Source organism: Geotrypetes seraphini, chromosome 10 (genome assembly GCF_902459505.1).
Source record: "Geotrypetes seraphini chromosome 10, aGeoSer1.1, whole genome shotgun sequence".
In the NCBI taxonomy this organism is placed as follows: Eukaryota; Metazoa; Chordata; class Amphibia; order Gymnophiona; family Dermophiidae; genus Geotrypetes; species Geotrypetes seraphini.
In genome coordinates this window covers 9,195,720-9,213,316 of record NC_047093.1, presented here as the reverse complement: position 1 = coordinate 9,213,316, position 17,597 = coordinate 9,195,720, and the positions used below count along the sequence as shown (strand labels likewise).

General features: G+C 43.9%; 1 long non-coding RNA gene across 1 annotated transcript; it reads left to right on the top strand.

Moving 5' to 3' along the window:
- Nucleotides 1-817: 817 nt before the first annotated feature.
- Nucleotides 818-12,114, top strand: LOC117367826. Its single transcript, XR_004540858.1, has 3 exons — nt 818-1,056; nt 7,133-7,164; nt 12,023-12,114. It is a non-coding gene; the product is annotated as an uncharacterized LOC117367826 (long non-coding RNA).
- The last annotated feature ends 5,483 nt before the right edge of the window (nt 12,115-17,597 follow it).

Genomic DNA, 17,597 nt, shown 5'->3' with positions numbered 1-17,597 from the left:
GGATAAAGTAGTATATTAGTTGTGTTGATAAAAATTTATAAACAAAGCCCTGCCAGCTGAACATCTTTCTCTAGTTCAGCAGCCAGAACTTTGATTTATAAGGAAGGAATAAGCTAAATATTGCAGTACTGAGGCTTATATGGATGCTGCGGGGACGGTGACTGGGCGTTGAAAGGGATGGCAATGATGGTGATGGGGCGGTGAAGGGAATGGTGGTGACGGGGCGGTGAAGGGGACGGTGGGCCGGAGACGGGGCAGTGATGGGGACCGATTTTTTCCCCGTGTCATTCTCTAAGCCAGAGTTTGTGAGGTTTTTTTTTCTTTTTGTTAGATCTTTTTGGCAGCATAATTATGCCTACCTGATAAACTTACCTGGCAAAACTCTCCTGTTTGAGAATTGTTTTTTTTTACTGTTTTAAGCTTTGAGTTGAATCTAACTTGGCCAGTTTTAACCTGCTCACCCTGAAGGGCCATTCTCCCTCTGGAGTGGCGTGCAGAAATCGGCCTAGTCACCCTTGCCCGCACTTGCGCTATCCAGCGGAGGCCGGGAAGGTGACAAAATTCAGTGCTGAAGCCCAGATATGGCCCAGCAGTGGCCTGGTATAGGAAGCTGGAGCTGGGGCAGAGGTGCCCGGCATCCCCACCAGTGGTGAGGGGATATCTCTTAAAAGCAGTGTCACCCCACCTTCACCCCTGTACCTCTTCGGGTTTTCACTGTAGTGAGCAGGGTCTCACTACAGCTGACTGATCCTCCTAACCTCTGATGTCATTTCCTGGCCTGCAAACAGGAAGTGATGTCAGAGGGGGGAGACTCAGAGCAGCGCGAGCAGTGGGGAGGATACCCTACTCACTTGGGTGAAGACTTAAAGAGGTATGGGGGGTGGAGAAGAGAGATGCCGATGACCCTGTCAAGAAGGCACCCAAGGCACTCCACTACCACTCCCTCTTATTACGCCACTGTGGCCCAGCATTGAATATCAGGCAATAATACTTCTGGTGGAGGTCACCACCAGCTGAATAGTTACCACAGGGTTTTTATGTTAATGGCAGAGCATGGTGAGTGTAAATGTGCTTCATATTATTCTAAGACTTGTCCTTCTCAAAGTTTATCTTTGTGTAAGTATTTTAAAAACGTAATGCAGTGGAGCTTTTATATTTGTTTAATCGATTGTAACCTAAGAATCTTATAGTGTTTCATTACTCCCATCCTGTACCTTATATTCGATGACTTTGTAATTGTCCAGCACCTCTTGTTGTAAACCGCCTCGAACTATTATGGCTTTGGCGGTATATAAAAATAAATTATTATTATTCTTCCCTGCCCCTCCCCCGACCCATCTCCAAGGTTCTCGCCCCTCTCCAGGCCCTGACCTGACCCTTTAATCTCCCTCCCAACTCCATGATTCCCCCCCCCCTGGCCTACCAAGGTACCTTTTGGCTCAGTAGGAGCCTTTGTGGCTGCCTTCTAAAATAACTGCCATGAGCTCTTGTGGCTTTTCCTATAATACTGTGAGCTACCCCAAGAAGTTGCAACAGCCATTTTAGAAGGTGGCAGGAGCGAGAGGGCCGCGCTCCTGCCACAAAACTACTGGTAGACCGAGGGGCGGGGGTGGAAATCATGGAGTTGGGAGGGAGATTAAAGGGTCAGGTCAGGGCCTGGAGAGGGGAGAGAACCTTGGAGATGGGTTGGGGGAGGGTTGAGAGGTGCAGAGACCTGCCAGGGGTTGGAGGAGAGAAAAGCTACACCTTGCGGCTCTTTGTAAATCTTGGGTCAAACATTTTGGATAAATTGGCTGTTTGCTGTAAAAAGGTTACCGACCCCTGCCGTAGGTTGAAGTTTTGCATTTACGTGCATGACTTCACACATACATATTTGCCATTATTCTATATGTGTATACATGTAGGGCCAGATTCAGCATTTATTTATTTAAAAAATTTATATCCTACTTATACAAAAACCAAACATAATTATAAAGGTACAAACACCCCATAAAAACATAATAAAACCAAACAATATCCAGTATCCAGTAGCTGCAGCTCAGATTTCGACACCAGGGAAAATCCACTTCTACAGAAGGCATTTATCAACTGGGAATCTTTTCTAGAATAGGGCTTAGAGCGGATTCCCAAGCTCAGGTTTGGGCACAGAGACTTTCACCACTGAAAACTACTGTAAATCCTGGTGTATAAGTTGGGCACATGATCTAAGAGGCACTTTGAAACACTCCAAAACCAGCCTAAGTCGGCACTTGGATGTTCTAATAACAGGGATGTCCAAGTGTCGCTAATCAAAATCAACTTTCTGGATGTGCATCCAGAGCTCAAAGGGGCGTGTTGGGAGGTGTGTTATGGGTGGGAATTGGGTGGGCTTCCACCTGGACATCCTGAAACAATAATCAAAACTTTTCCAGGACATCCTAGGTAGAACTTACATGCCAGGACTTAGACCAAAGTAAAACAGGTCTAAGTGCCCCAAAGGTGACTAAACTGACAAGATGACCACTGGAGGGTTTAAGGCATGACCCCCCCCCCCCCCCCCCCGTGGTCACTGACCCCCTCTCATCACCCAGAGATGGGGGGGAAAAAACAGCACATTGAGGGCTTGCCATCAGCTGATCGCGGCAGAGGAATTCCCATCAGCTGAGCCAGTTTCGGGGATTCCTGCCGGCTCAGCTGATGGTGATTCCCCCCTGCCAGCATCAGCTGAGCAGCGGATCCATGCACCTCTCCCCCTGACATCCCCTCAATATCCCCAGACCCCCCAACATTCCCCCTGCATCCCTCAACATTCCTGCCCTCCCCCATATCACCCCTGATATCAGGCAACATCCCCCCACATGAGGCAACACCCCCACACACATCACCTGACACCCTCTTACCTGTGTGTGTGTGTGGGGGGGGGGTTGCCTCATGTTGGGTGATGTGGGGTGTTATGGTGAGATATACAGCTGGCACCCTTTATGTGAAGTTCACAGCAGTGCCCTCTAAGTTGTCCCATTGCTCTTCAGGATGTCTAAGTGGCCAGTCCATTACTATGCTGGCCCCACCTACACCCAAATGGTCAGGATTAGGATGTTTCCAACCTGGATCGAAAATGTGGTATAAAGTTAGACGCTCTTGGTCAAGATGATTTTCAAAAACAAATTCTATTTGGACGTCCAGCAATTTGTCATTCAAAAATGGACTTTGGACGTTCAGCTGGACGGTTGGACTTAGGCCTTTTTTCCATAATGCCCCTTTTGTCTATACAATATGTGGACATTTAGGTCATAAACTTGTCTTTCTATCATTTCTCCATCTCAGTCCTGGACTTTATCCAATCCTGCCTTTCTACAGCGCTCTTTAAATCCGAGAGACTTCCCACGACTTGAATCCCAAACCAAGACAGACAGAAAGCAGAAGTGGGTTTGAGGAAGCGCCAAGATAGAAAATTGTTTAGAAGAATTTCTTTCCTTGCCTCTTTTTATTTTTTTTTGTCTTCTTCGTTTAAATTGGCAAGCGTCTTCTCTTGCCAGCAGCCATCTGTTTAGACAGGTGGTGTGCTCACCCACCTCCCCCACCCCAGCATTCTGGGTGGGTTTTCCCATCACAAATTCAGTTTCGGCAGAAAACCTGCAGAGCTATCAGCCGAATGTTTATTTAATACTGGAAAACTGTTCAAAATCAGAATCACGGAGCAGTCACATGGTATCTTGCTGAGGAGAGGAATGCATATCCCACAGGTGATCCCTCCGAATGTATATTTCATAGCAATTCAGGACCAAATACAAACCATGCTTTCGCCTGAGCACCAGGGGAATCCGAAATGGACAGAAAAAAAAACCCAATCTGCAGGATAAACCAAGTGGTTAAAGAAGCTTCCCCCCCCCCCCCCCCCCAAGATATTAATTGGAACGGGTCAAAAGCTGGATCTACTTCTTCAAAATAAATAAATAAAGCCTGGATGCCTGACTGGAGGTCGTTCTACATAAAAACAACTTAGCTGGTCTCCAGCATGAAACAGAGAAGACTCTGAGATGCCGAAATAAAAATCAATGGCCAAAGGCAGTGCGCTAGGGCCTTAGCGCGTGGAATAGAGCACGCTAAATTATCGCATGCGCTAGCCGCTACCACCTCCTTTTGAGCAGGCGGTAGATTTTCGGCTAGCGCGCACCAGAGCGCACGCTAATCCGGTGCGGGTGCTAAAACGTTTAGCGCACCTTCGTAAAAGGAGCCCTTAGTCATGTGTGCTTGGGCCAGCCATAGACCAGGTGTAGGTGGTTGATGTTGGTAGGAAGGGTGAAGATCCATTCTGGCCAGAAGGTGTTGAGATAGACAGCGTGAAAAAAAAAAATGAACGTTTTAGGCGTTTGGATAGATTCTCTACTGTCCATCTTTCCAAACTCAGCTTTGTACTTGGATCATGCCTCACATCCCAGGAAGGATCAGGTTTTATCTGTCATTACATCTGCTTTCTATCAGCGCTTTTAGAAACATAGAAATAGACGGCAGATAAGGGCCACGGCCCATCCAGTCTGCCCACCCCAATGACCCTCCCCTACCTTTCTCTGTGAATAGATCCCACGTGTCTATCCCATTTGGCCTTAAAATCAGGCACGCTGCTGGCCTCAATCACCTGAAGTGGAAGACTATTCCAGCGATCAACCACCCTTTTAGTGAAAAAGAATTTCCTGGTGTCCCCGTGCAGTTTCCCGCCCCTGATTTTCCACGGATGCCCCCTTGTTGCCGCGGGACCCTTGAAAAAGAAGATATCTTCTTCCACCTCGATGCGGCCTGTGAGATACTTGAATGTGCATCCCCAACCCTATATGTCGTGTCTGTCTGTCCAAGCTAGATTGTAAGCTCTTCCGAGCAGGGACCGTCTATAAATGTCAGCTCACCTCTTTGAGAGTGCTTTCGACTCCTAACTCCTCTTACCTTGGGTTAGAAACATAGAAATAGACGGCAGATAAGGGCCACGGCCCATCCAGTCTGCCCACCCTAATGTCCCTCCCCTACCTTTGCCCTGTGAATAGATCCCATGTGCCGATCCCATTTGGCCTTAAAATCAGGCACGCTGCTGGCCTCAATCACCTGAAGTGGAAGACTATTCCAGCGATCAACCACCCTTTCAGTGAAAAAGAATTTCCTGGTGTCACCGTGCAGTTTCCCGCCCCTGATTTTCCACGGATGCCCCCTTGTTGCCGCGGGACTCTTGAAAAAGAAGATATCTTCTTCCACCTCGATGCGGCCTGTGAGATACTTGAATGTGCATCCCCAACCCTATATGTCGTGTCTGTCTGTCCAAGCTAGATTGTAAGCTCTTCCGAGCAGGGACCGTCTATAAATGTCAGCTCACCTCTTTGAGAGTGCTTTCGACTCCTAACTCCTCTTACCTTGGGTTAGAAACATAGAAATAGACGGCAGATAAGGGCCACGGCCCATCCAGTCTGCCCACCCTAATGTCCCTCCCCTACCTTTGCCCTGTGAATAGATCCCATGTGCCGATCCCATTTGGCCTTAAAATCAGGCACGCTGCTGGCCTCAATCACCTGAAGTGGAAGACTATTCCAGCGATCAACCACCCTTTCAGTGAAAAAGAATTTCCTGGTGTCCCCGTACAGTTTCCCGCCCCTGATTTTCCACGGATGCCCCCTTGTTGCCGCGGGACCCTTGAAAAAGAAGATATCTTCTTCCACCTCGATGCGGCCTGTGAGATACTTGAATGTGCATCCCCAACCCTATATGTCGTGTCTGTCTGTCCAAGCTAGATTGTAAGCTCTTCCGAGCAGGGACCGTCTATAAATGTCAGCTCACCTCTTTGAGAGTGCTTTCGACTCCTAACTCCTCTTACCTTGGGTTAGAAACATAGAAATAGACGGCAGATAAGGGCCACGGCCCATCCAGTCTGCCCACCCTAATGTCCCTCCCCTACCTTTGCCCTGTGAATAGATCCCATGTGCCGATCCCATTTGGCCTTAAAATCAGGCACGCTGCTGGCCTCAATCACCTGCAGTGGAAGACTATTCCAGCGATCAACCACCCTTTCAGTGAAAAAGAATTTCCTGGTGTCCCCGTGCAGTTTCCCGCCCCTGATTTTCCACAGATGCCCCCTTGTTGCTGTGAGACCCTTAAAAAAGAAGATATCTTCTTCCACCTCGATACGGCCCGTGCTGGCTTGTGCTTCAGAGTGTTGCACTGCAAAGGTCGCCTCATTGTAATGCACTGTATTTCGGTATGTCATCATTCAAATGTAGGCTTTTACAAGTGGTTCAGAACGCTGCAGCGCTTTTAATCTTTGGTGGTAGTAAATTTGAGCATAAGACACCTTGACTGGGAAAATTGCATTGGCTCCCTTTTAAATCTCGAGTAGCGTTTAAGGTGTTGGGATTGATTTTTCAAGCAATTCACCCAGGGTGTGCTGTGGGATCTTCCGCTTGCTGTGATATTAAATCCGCCCCGTCGAAAAAACGATGCGCTTATCTGTCGACGAGCTACAGCACGTGAGGTATGCTTGCACCAGAGCTCTGGCTAATTCGGTGGCAGGGGTGAAGCTTTGGAATAATCTGGTTGGACAACTGAGAATGAATTATAACTTTCAGAGTTTAAAAAAATTATTATTATTATTTTTGTAAATCTTTATTCATTTTTATACGTACAATAAGTGTGATAACACATAAACACATTTGCACGTTGAGAATATCACTTAATATTCAGCAATAATACCAATCATAAAATCTTATCTCCCTCCCTTCCCACCCCTTCATAAGATGTTATACTTAAAATCCCCCCCCCCCCTGAAAAACAAACTTTAAGAATTAAGGGAAAAGTAACATCTAATCATTACAAAATTTTGTTAATGGCTCCCACACATCTTGAAATTTCTTAATATATCCTCGCTGTGTTGCTATTACTCTTTCCATTTTATACATATGACATAATGAATTCCACCAAAAATTATAATTTAGTCTACTCCACTTCTTCCAGTTATAGGTAATTTGTTGAATGGCAAGCCCAGTCATTATTTGATGATATCTGACTCTTTGCTCTCACTGACATACCAAATAATACAATGCCACCGGGTTTTCTAATAAACAATTAATTTGGTCCCAAATTGATTTCCAAAAAGTCATAATAAAATCTCTTTTTACAGAAGCTTTAAGGAGCCATGACTGAAGGAATGAAGTGAGTAATGGAAATGTTATCTCTATATTGTATTATTTTATTGTATTTTATATTGTTTTGGGGTGTTTTGATCTTATGATTATGTTTGTTTGTTTGTTTTGTAATCTGCCTAGGTAGAGCAGAATATAAGTTTTTTAAATAAATAAGTAAAGGCTGGCATGTAAAACCAGAATCTGATCCCACAGATGCCATTAGAGAATACTGTTTAGCGCCCTTTAAGGACTCCTTTTATCAAGTGACTTTTCATCACACGCTAACCCCCGCGCTGGCCTAAAAACTACCACCTGCTCAAGAGGAGGTGGTAGCGGCTAGCACGGCCGGCGGATTAATGCACGCTATTATGCGCGGCTTGATAAAAGGAACCCTAAATGTGGGTGACCTATGCAGAATTGACCTCTGCATCTTTTTTGCGCTGATCAGAATTGTACACAGTGCTCAGGGCGCAGTCACACCATGGAGCAATATGTGGGCACTTTTCTTTGCAATCCCTGTCCAAACGCTTTTTGGGCTGCAGTAGTACACTGATATGAAGACACCTAGATCCTTGTCCTGGATGGTGACCTAATCATTTATTTTATTCATTCATTCAATTTTGTATATTGTTCTCCCAAGGGAGCTTAGAATGGTTTACATGTACTCAAGCATTTTTCCTTGTCCGTCCTGGTGGTCTCACAATCTATCTAATATAACTGGGGCGATGGGGGGGATTAAGTGACTTGCCCAGGGTCACAAGAAGCAGCATGGGATTGAACCCACAACCTCAGGGTACTGAGGTTATAGCTTTTTTTTTTTTTTTTTTTTTAATCTTTATTCATTTTTGAACTTACAATAAGTGTGTCAATATGTTAAAACAGGTTGTAGCTTTAACCACTGCGCCACTCTAGAAATCAAAATGTAGCAAAAGTGAGCCAAGTGTAGGACAATCCAGCCATTGTGACATCACTGATGAGGTTGGCTCTTATTGGTGGAATCAGGCATTATGACATCACAATACCAGCTCTGGTTATCTGAGGCTGAAGCTTTTCACACTATTTATTTCTTTAATTTTCTATACTATTCTCCCAGGGGAGCTCAGAATGGTTTACATGAATTTATTCAGATACTCAAGCATTTTTCCCTGTCTGTCCTAGAGGGCTCACAATCTATCTAATGTAGCTGGGGAAATGGGGGGATGAAGTGACTTGCCCAGGGTCACAAGGAGCAGCATGGGATTTGAACCCACAACCTCAGGGTGCTGAGGCTGTAGCTTTAAGCACTGTACCACTCTAGAAATCAATAATGAAGCAAAAGTGAGCCAAGCAGAGAACAATGAAGCCACTGTGACATCACTGATGAGGTTGGCTCTTAGGCATTGGTGGAATGAGGCATTATGACATCACAATATCAGCTCTGGTTATCAGAGGATGAAACGTAGCTTTAACCACTGTGCCACACTCTCCCCTTCAAGATTATTCTTCCCAAGGTGCATCATTTTGCACTTCTCCAACTTAAATTTCATCTTATCTTGCTATGTTTTTTTTTTTTATCAACACCTGAAGAGAGCTATCACTGGAGAAAAGAAAGAGAAGATGCTAGAATGTGTGTCGAAGAAAAATCCATCTTATTGCAAGCCAAAGCTCCCCTCCTTTCTCCAAGTTGTTCTTCAACCTTTTCTTTTGTCCCTCTGGTTCCTCTTAACCTCTTTCAGTCAATTTGCCCTCTGCAACCTAATGTGTGAATGAAATTGAAAGTGAAAAAAAGTGGCAGATTAATGGAAAATTGAGTTTCTCGTTCCCAGAGGGCTCCCCTAAGCAGACCTGCTATTGCTTCCCCATTTCAGGCTTGCTGTTCAACAGGGAAGCCTCATTGTTTCGCAAACCAGTCCTGCTGCCGCCTTCAGTGGACGCTCTGAACCCCAGTAATGGAAGCAAATGGAGCAGTGCGGGGCTCCTTCAGTCCCTCTTTTGTTCCATCCACAGGTTGGGGTTTTTTTTTTGGTTGTTTTTTTTAAAAATCTTCACCAAGTGTCAGAGAAAGATAAGTCAACGTCTTTCTTCTCTGGCAGTTTAAAATCACTTGAATAATAGAAAAAGAATGAAAGAAAGTGCTCCAAGTCTTCTCAGCCTACCCTTGTGGAGTCATAGTAACATAGTAGATGACGGCAGATAAAGACCCGAATGGTCCATCCAGTCTGCCCAACCTGATTCAATTTAAATTTTTTAATTTTTTCTTCTTAGCTATTTCTGGGTGAGAATCCAAAGCTTTACCCGGTACTGTGCTTGGGTTCCAACTGCCGAAATCTCTGTTAAGACTTACTCCAGCCCATCTACACCCTCCCAGCCATTGAAGCCCTCCCCAGCCCATCCTCCACCAAACGGCCATATACAGACACAGACCGTACAAGTCTGCCCAGTAACTGGCCTAGTTCAATCTTTAATATTATTTTCTAATTCTAAATCTTCTGTGTTCATCCCACGCTTCTTTGAACTCAGTCACAGTTTTCCTCTTCACCATCTCTCTCGGGAGCGCATTCCAGGCATCCACCACCCTCTCCGTAAAGTAGAATTTCCTAACATTGCCCCTGAATCTACCACCCCTCAACCTCAAATTATGTCCTCTGGTTTTACCATTTTCCTTTCTCTGGAAAAGATTTTGTTCTACGTTAATACCCTTCAAGTATTTGAACGTCTGAATCGTATCTCCCCTGTCTCTCCTTTCCTCTAGGGTATACATATTCAGGGCTTCCAGTCTCTCCTCATACGTCTTCTGGCGCAAGCCTCCTATCATTTTCGTCGCCCTCCTCTGTTCTAAAGGAGGCCTTTTCCTGCCTATGGAAACAGCTTTATTGACTAAAGATTCAAAAGAAAACTAAAATGTATTTATCGGATATAAATACTTTCTGGTCCTCGCGTGTGCAGTCAACTCTGGGGTGAACGACAAGAATAATTTGTAGACCATCAAATCAGGGTTAGGGTTACCAGACTTCTGGCAAAAACCTGGACATGTCCTCTTTTTGGAGGACTGCCTGGGCTCCTGGACGGACTTTCCAAAACCCGGCATTTGTCTAGGTTTTGGAAAGACCCAACGCGCTCCAGCCGCATCTGGAGGGCCTCTGAGCACGCGCAGATCATGTCCCGCACGTCCAGACCCAGCTGGAACTCGTCCAGAAGGAGAGAGGAGGCTTTGTGGGGGCAGGGCTGGGGCACAACGGGGTGTGGTTGGAGGCAGTGTCATGTGCCCCGGGGTTCCCAGAGACAAATATGGTAACCCTAATCAGAGTGATAGTGAGCGTTGCCTCAGGACAGTTAAAACAAGGTGGCGGTCGAAGGCCGAGGAACGGTGGGCTACACGAAGAGGGTGTAATTCTATACAAGTTGCCATTATAGAATATTAGTGTAAATCCACAGATATGCCCCTAGCTTTACATCCGAGCTCTAATGCCAGCTCAAAGGCCTGGTGTAAGTGCTTGTGCCTAACTACTGTTAGTTAAGCACGTAGGCCCAGATTTTCTACACAGCGCCGTTGTTAGCGGCCACGTTAAGAGCGGCTGCTGATCGTGAGTCAGTCACACAATGGCGCCATTTAGAGAATCGCAGCTCCAGCACAGGTAGACGCCGGACGCGTAGGGCGGAGTTTTCAAGGCCTACATTTCTGGTTCCTGCCTTTGAAGTGAATCATGCCTCCAGAAGCACCTACCTGCACCTAACGCTACTTCGGGCATTATCCACACCTACAGTGGCGTTAGGCACCTCTGGAGATACCTTGAAATATTTTTTAAGCAGCGTTTTAAACAACTTTTTTTTTTTTACTTACTGAGAACAAAGGGAGCAGAACAGCAGAGGAAAGATTGGCTTTTCTCCCTAGCCTTTAATGGAACATAAGAACATAAGAAGTGCCGCTGCTGGGTCAGACCAGTGGTCCATCATGCCCAGCAGTCCGCTCACGCAGCAGCCCTTATGGTCAAAGCCCAGCGCCCTAACTGAGACTGGCCCTACCAGCATACGTCCTTGTTCAGCAGGAACTTGCCTAATTTTGTCTTGAATCCCTGGAGGGTGTTTTCCCCTATGACAGACTCCAGAAGAGCATTCCAGTTTTGCACCACTCTCTGAGTGAAGAAGAACTTCCTTATGTTCATACGGAATCTATCCCCTTTCAACTTTAAAGAGTACCCTCTCGTTCGCCCTACCTTGGAGAAGGTGAACAACCTGTCCTTATCTACTAAGTCTATCCCCTTCAGTACCTTGAATGTTTCAATCATGTCCCCTCTCAATCTCCTCTGTTTGAAGGAGAAGAGGCCCAGTTTCTCTAATCTTTCGCTATACGGCAGCTCCTCCAACCCCTTAACCATCTTAGTCGCTCTTCTCTGCACCCTCTCGAGTAGTACCGTGTCCTTCTTCATGTACTAACTAGATAGTCACACACACACAAGAACTCTCTTCATAACGATGGTTAATAAATTCCAACAAATCAATAAATAGCACCAGCTGTAAATACAATATTGTAGCAGGACTTGCTTATCCTACCTTAGCTGAGATCATATTAATGCACCTTTCTGACTCCACATGTAACGCTCCTTAAAGTTCTAACTAACTCCTGTTATTCTATCTGATCTGTGTTTGTTTCACCTCAGCTTACACCCTATGCTGTCTATTAAGATGGTTTAATGTCTATTGTGTTGACATGGTAAATCACATGCCATGCCACAATATGTTCTGTTATTTGAATATTTTTACTCTTATAATTGTCTATTGCCCATTTTTCTTGCTCCGCACTGCCTTGGGTGGATTTCTTCAAAAAGGCAGTAAATAAATCCTAATAAATTAACAATTTTTAAAAAAGCATCAGCAGGGTTTGTTTGTGTTGCTTTGTCTCCCTCCAGTGGCACAGAGAAGTACTGCACTGCAAACACAAGGCTGGCACAGCTGTGTGCTTTGAGAGGTCACAAAACTGTGCAGACACAGCCCATTAGGTGAGACAGCAGATTCCCATTACTGTGAGGAAGAAAGCAAAACCGTGAGCAACTAAGTACTGCAAATGTTAGCAGAATCAGGAGACACAGTTCCCTTTGAGGCATATGGATCCGATGAACGTTCCTGTAATAGAAAACGGCAATGCGCATCAGTGCAACATCTGTCCAACCTAGTACCAGCTGTGAGGCTCATCTTTTAAGCTAATTCACACACATCAGTGTGAAAAAGAGAACAGATTTTAGAATCTACTTTTTAAAAATAATTTGATATTTGTGCATCCAAAGGCAATGTTTGAACGGTTTACTTTCCAAAGCCTTCCCACTGTTCTGTTCTCCGGCTCCTGTAATACCCTATATCTGCACTTGAGGACATCAACGGGCTGTGCCACCCATGAAGTTTTGATATGAATCGGAGAACAGAGCAGTGGGAAGTGAAGACACCTTTTGACCCATTAACAGGTAGAACCAGATAGAAAGGGCAAGTGGGGAGAAAGGCAGATATGGGGGACAGCAGGAAGGCCTAGTGCCCAGTCATTTTTGTAACCTTGCCTCACCTTCCCCCACAAAAAAAATCTATTCTGGCTCCACCATATATATATATATATTTATAACCACCTTGATATACTTTTGTTTGAAATGTGGTATATTAAGTTTTACAAAATGGAAATTAAAAACTGGTTTAAGAGATATTTGGAGCATTGAGATTAAGCATGAAATGACTGCATCTCAATGGCCACGAATTTGGTCTTGGAGAATGAGATGTACGGTGTCAGCATCTATGAGACAAACTTGGTTTTTTCTATTGCATAGAGCGTTGTGGACCGCTGTTAGATTGCAAAAATTGGATAGTTCTTTGTCTAATAGATGTTGGCACTGCCATCTAGAAGCAGGAACTTTAGATCATTTATTGTTTCATTGCCCATTTATTATGAATTTTTGGAAATCAATTTGGGACCAAATTAATAATTTATTAGATCACCCAGTGGCATTATCCTATGATACTGTGATTTTTGGTATGGAAATGAGAGCAAAAAGTCAGATTTCTGCGAACAATAAATTGTTACTTATAATGACTGGGGTTGCCATTCAGCAAATTACATATAATTGGAAGGATTGGAGGAGACTAAATTACAGTTTTTGGTGGAACTCTTTGTGCCATATCTATAAAATGGAAAGATTTATTGCAGTACAAAGAGGGTATTTCAAGAAATTTCAGGATGTGTGGAAACCATTAGCAGAATTTTGTAAGGATTAGTTGAAAATGTTTCCCTTTAATGTATCAATTAATTTGGGTAGGGTGAGGGATATTTTATTAATATGTTTTTTATATGATTATGGAATATATGGTAGGGAGGGGTGGGAAGGGGGACGGATAAATTTATGTACTGTACAAATGATAGAATGTAAAATGATATATTTTATTGTTAATGTGATTGAATATATATATACATTTAATGTAATTTTGAAAATGAATAAAGAATTTATAAAAAATAAAAAAAACAAAAAACAATATGAACATTAAATGCAAGACACGTAAGAAAGGATATGATGACAGCCCAGAACATCACCAATACACATCAGAGACACAATAGGAAAAACAATACCCATCATCCTGGAGAAGTTCCACCTTTACCTTTCAACAGATTGCCTGAACAACTCTTTGCAATGCTTTGTTATGGCATTTTTGTGCACCGCCTAAAAGGTTCGGGTGGGCGGTATAATAAATTCTAAATAAACTTGAAACTTTCCTAAATCTTAGAGCTGAGACCTGCAGCCTCCGTTCCAGCTGACACAGATTCCAAACCGAAGGTGCTCCCAGGGCTGTTTCACTTGAAGAACAAAGGAAAGTCGGCAACAAGGTGGTATAACGAATGGTTTAGCTTATGAAGACTGAAGCCGACTAATAAGGAATTAAAATGCAATGCAAATATCGAGATGCATCAGGAACAACTGCTTGATGTGCCTAAACCGGTTCATAGATGAAAGCGCGCGTGGACAAATGAGCACAGACAAATGCACGCAGGACGTCAGTGCGCCAGATTAAACATTAAAGCGCTCAAAGTGGGGGGGGGGAAGAACCCCTCCAGTTTACTTAGAAGTGTTAGCGCTGCTGTTGGGGGTTCAGGGAGTAACCCCGCCCCCCCTCCCCCCATTACAGAGGAAAGTATAATTTTCCCTGTTTTAGGGAAAAATTAGTTTCTTCTGTAAGAGATGCCGGCAGCAGTGCCTCTCCACCCCACCCTCGGCGTACCTTTTTAAATGTTCGCTGGCATGAGCGGCAGGTTCTACCCATTGCTCACACCGACCTCAGCTCCCTTCCTGGTCTCCAACCTCCCTAGCTATGCCACTGGCTGGGATGCTGAACAGCAAAGGCTTCTAGAGCAGGCTGATGGCAACAGGATCATGTTGCTAGTTGCTGGCTGCTCGAAGTTTAAAATTGTAGTACGTGGAGACACAGGTGAGACTCAGGTGGGGGGCTGGAGAGAAACATAGAAACATAGAGTATGACGGCAGAAAAGGGCCGACGGCCCAACAAGTCTGCCCACTCAAGAACCCTTCTTCCCTGGAGTATCTATTGTTTGAGCATAACTCTGTAGTACTCCCACCTGTTTGTCCCATCGACTCTTGAAGTCGAGCACGCTACTGGCCTCGACCACCTGGCGGGGAAGATCATTCCATCGATCAATCACCCGTTTGGTGAAGAAGTATTTCCTGGTGTCACCATGAAATCTTCCTCCCTTAAGTTTTAGTGGATGCCCTCTTGTCGCCGTGGGACCCTTTAGAAAAAAGATTTCCTCCGCCACTTTGATGTGGCCCATGATGTATTTAAATGTTTCTATCATGTCCCCCCTTTCTCTGCGCTCCTTGAGAGAATATAAGCGCAGTCTGATCAGGCGTTCTTCATATGGGATGTCTTTAAATCCTGAGAAGGCCTCAAAAACTATACCAAAATATCAATGAATACCAATTTATGTAGAAATACGACTATTAAAGAATTGGTATTATAAATGATGTTGTCTTCAGTAATGTCCCTGGGAATGATACCAAAAATGAAGAAAAAAATATATATGTAAACCTTAAAAGAACTATTAATGAAAAAATGCAATCAATCAAACAAATCAAAAGAAACAATCAGTACGGGCCCTGTACCCTCGTTTCAACCAATGGCCCCGGGCAATGCTTATACAGTGACATGCACTTAGAAATGAATCTAAATAAACCGTGCCCAGTACATCATATTATTCTTTTGAAATATGTAAAACGTGTCAAAAAATAAAAAATAATAATAAATAATAAAGAAATGAAAACACTACCTTCCCCAAGCATGGACTTCTGAAGAAAAAATCATTGAAAAGAATGTCTCCCTGAAACCTCGTATACAAAAACACAAGAATGTGAATAATTATGTGAAAAAATCATAATACAAAAAATAATAACTCAAAATCATCAAAAACGTTCAAAAACAAATAAGTGAAAATATACAATGTCCTCAATCTATGTACCAAAAATTCAATGTGTCTATCAATGGAAAATCTAAGAAACGTGATACAAAGTAGAAACCAGTAAAAATCAATAAAAAGTACTTAGCTCAGCCATTTCAAAACGGGATGAGGTTCAAAATTCAAAGTTCAAGGTTCAATGATGGCTCTGTGATACCTCTACTTGATCAGTCCCGCTCACATACGAAATGCTCATTGAAGAATGAACTTATAGGTGCTGTAGCCGTAGTACTTGAATCATAATCCAAAGAGCTGTTCAGAAGTATCTCTCCAATTTATAGCTCTGTTTTATTCACACATTCCGCTCACTCATATATCTCGCTCGATTTTTTCACATAATTATTCACATTCTTGTGTTTTTGTATACGAGGTTTCAGGGAGACATTCTTTTCAATGATTTTTTCTTCAGAAGTCCATGCTTGGGGAAGGTAGTGTTTTCATTTCTTTATTATTTATTATTATTTTTTATTTTTTGACACGTTTTACATATTTCAAAAGAATAATATGATGTACTGGGCACGGTTTATTTAGATTCATTTCTAAGTGCATGTCACTGTATAAGCATTGCCCGGGGCCATTGGTTGAAACGAGGGCACAGGGCCCGTACTGATTGTTTCTTTTGATTTGTTTGATTGATTGCATTTTGGTATCATTCCCAGGGACATTACTGAAGACAACATCATTTAAATCCTGAGACCATCCTAGTGGCCATTCTCTGTATCGACTCCATTCTCTTCACATCCTTTTGATAATGTGGCCTCCAAAATTGGACACAGTACTCCAGGTGAGGTCTCACCATGGATCTGTATAACGGTAGTATGACTTCCGGCTTTCAGCTGATAAAGCTCCTTCTGATGCAACCCAGCATTTCTCCACCTGATTCTCCAGCTGAAGCTTTCTCCACCTGATTAGCAGCTTTCATATCTTCCCGGATGAGAACTCCCAAGTCCCTTTCTGCAATAGTTCTTGTTAAATTTTCACCGTTCAAAGTGTATGATTTGCATGGATTTCTGCTCCCAAGGTGCATTATTTTACATTTCTTGGCATTAAAGTTTAGTTGCCAAGTACTGGCCCATTTTTCCAATACAAGCAGGTCTTGCTCCATAGTGTTGGGCCTGGTTGCACTGTCAGGTTTTGAGGCCCTGCCCACAACGCTGCATAGTTTAGCGTCATCGGCAAATAGTGTAATTTTGCCTCGAAGTCCCTGAGTCAGATCCCCAACAAAGATATTAAATAGCATCGGGCCCAAGACCGAGACCTGCAGCACTCCACTGATCACTCTCAACGTTTTTGAGGGGATACCATTTACCACCACTCTTTGAAGCCTTCCGCTAAGCCAGTCTTGTACCCATGCTGTCAGTGTTTCCCCTAGTCCTAGCGAGTTCATCTTGTTTAATAACCTTCGGTGTGGAACACTATCAAAAGCCTTACTAAAGTCCAAATATACTATGTCCAGGGACTCACCCTCATCCAGTTTTTTTGTTACCCAATCGAAGAAGCTTATCAGATTGGATTGACAAGACCTTCCCGTTGTAAAGCCATGCTGGTGAGGAATCCCTTAATCTTTCATCATCCAGAACGTGTCTAATCTGTTCTTAATCAATTTTTCCATGAGTTTACTCACTATTGATATGAGACTCACTGGTCTATAATTTTCAGCCTCCGACCTACCTCCATTTTTGTGGAGTGCGATAACGTTGGCAGTTTTCCAGTCTAGGGGCACTTTTCCCTTGCTCAGGGAAAGATTGAAGAGCACGGCCAATGGCTCTGCCAGGACATCGCACAATTCTCGAAGTACTCTAGGGTGTAGATTGTCCGGGCCCATAGCTTTGTTCACTTTTATTTTTGATAGCTCACGGTAGACTTCCATGTCCCGGAATGGGTCTTCAGAATCCCCCCCCCCCCCTTGTCTGTAGCTGAGGACCGGATCCTGGCGCTTCGCAGGTGAAGATTGAGCAGAAGTAGTTATTAAGTATTTCTGCTTT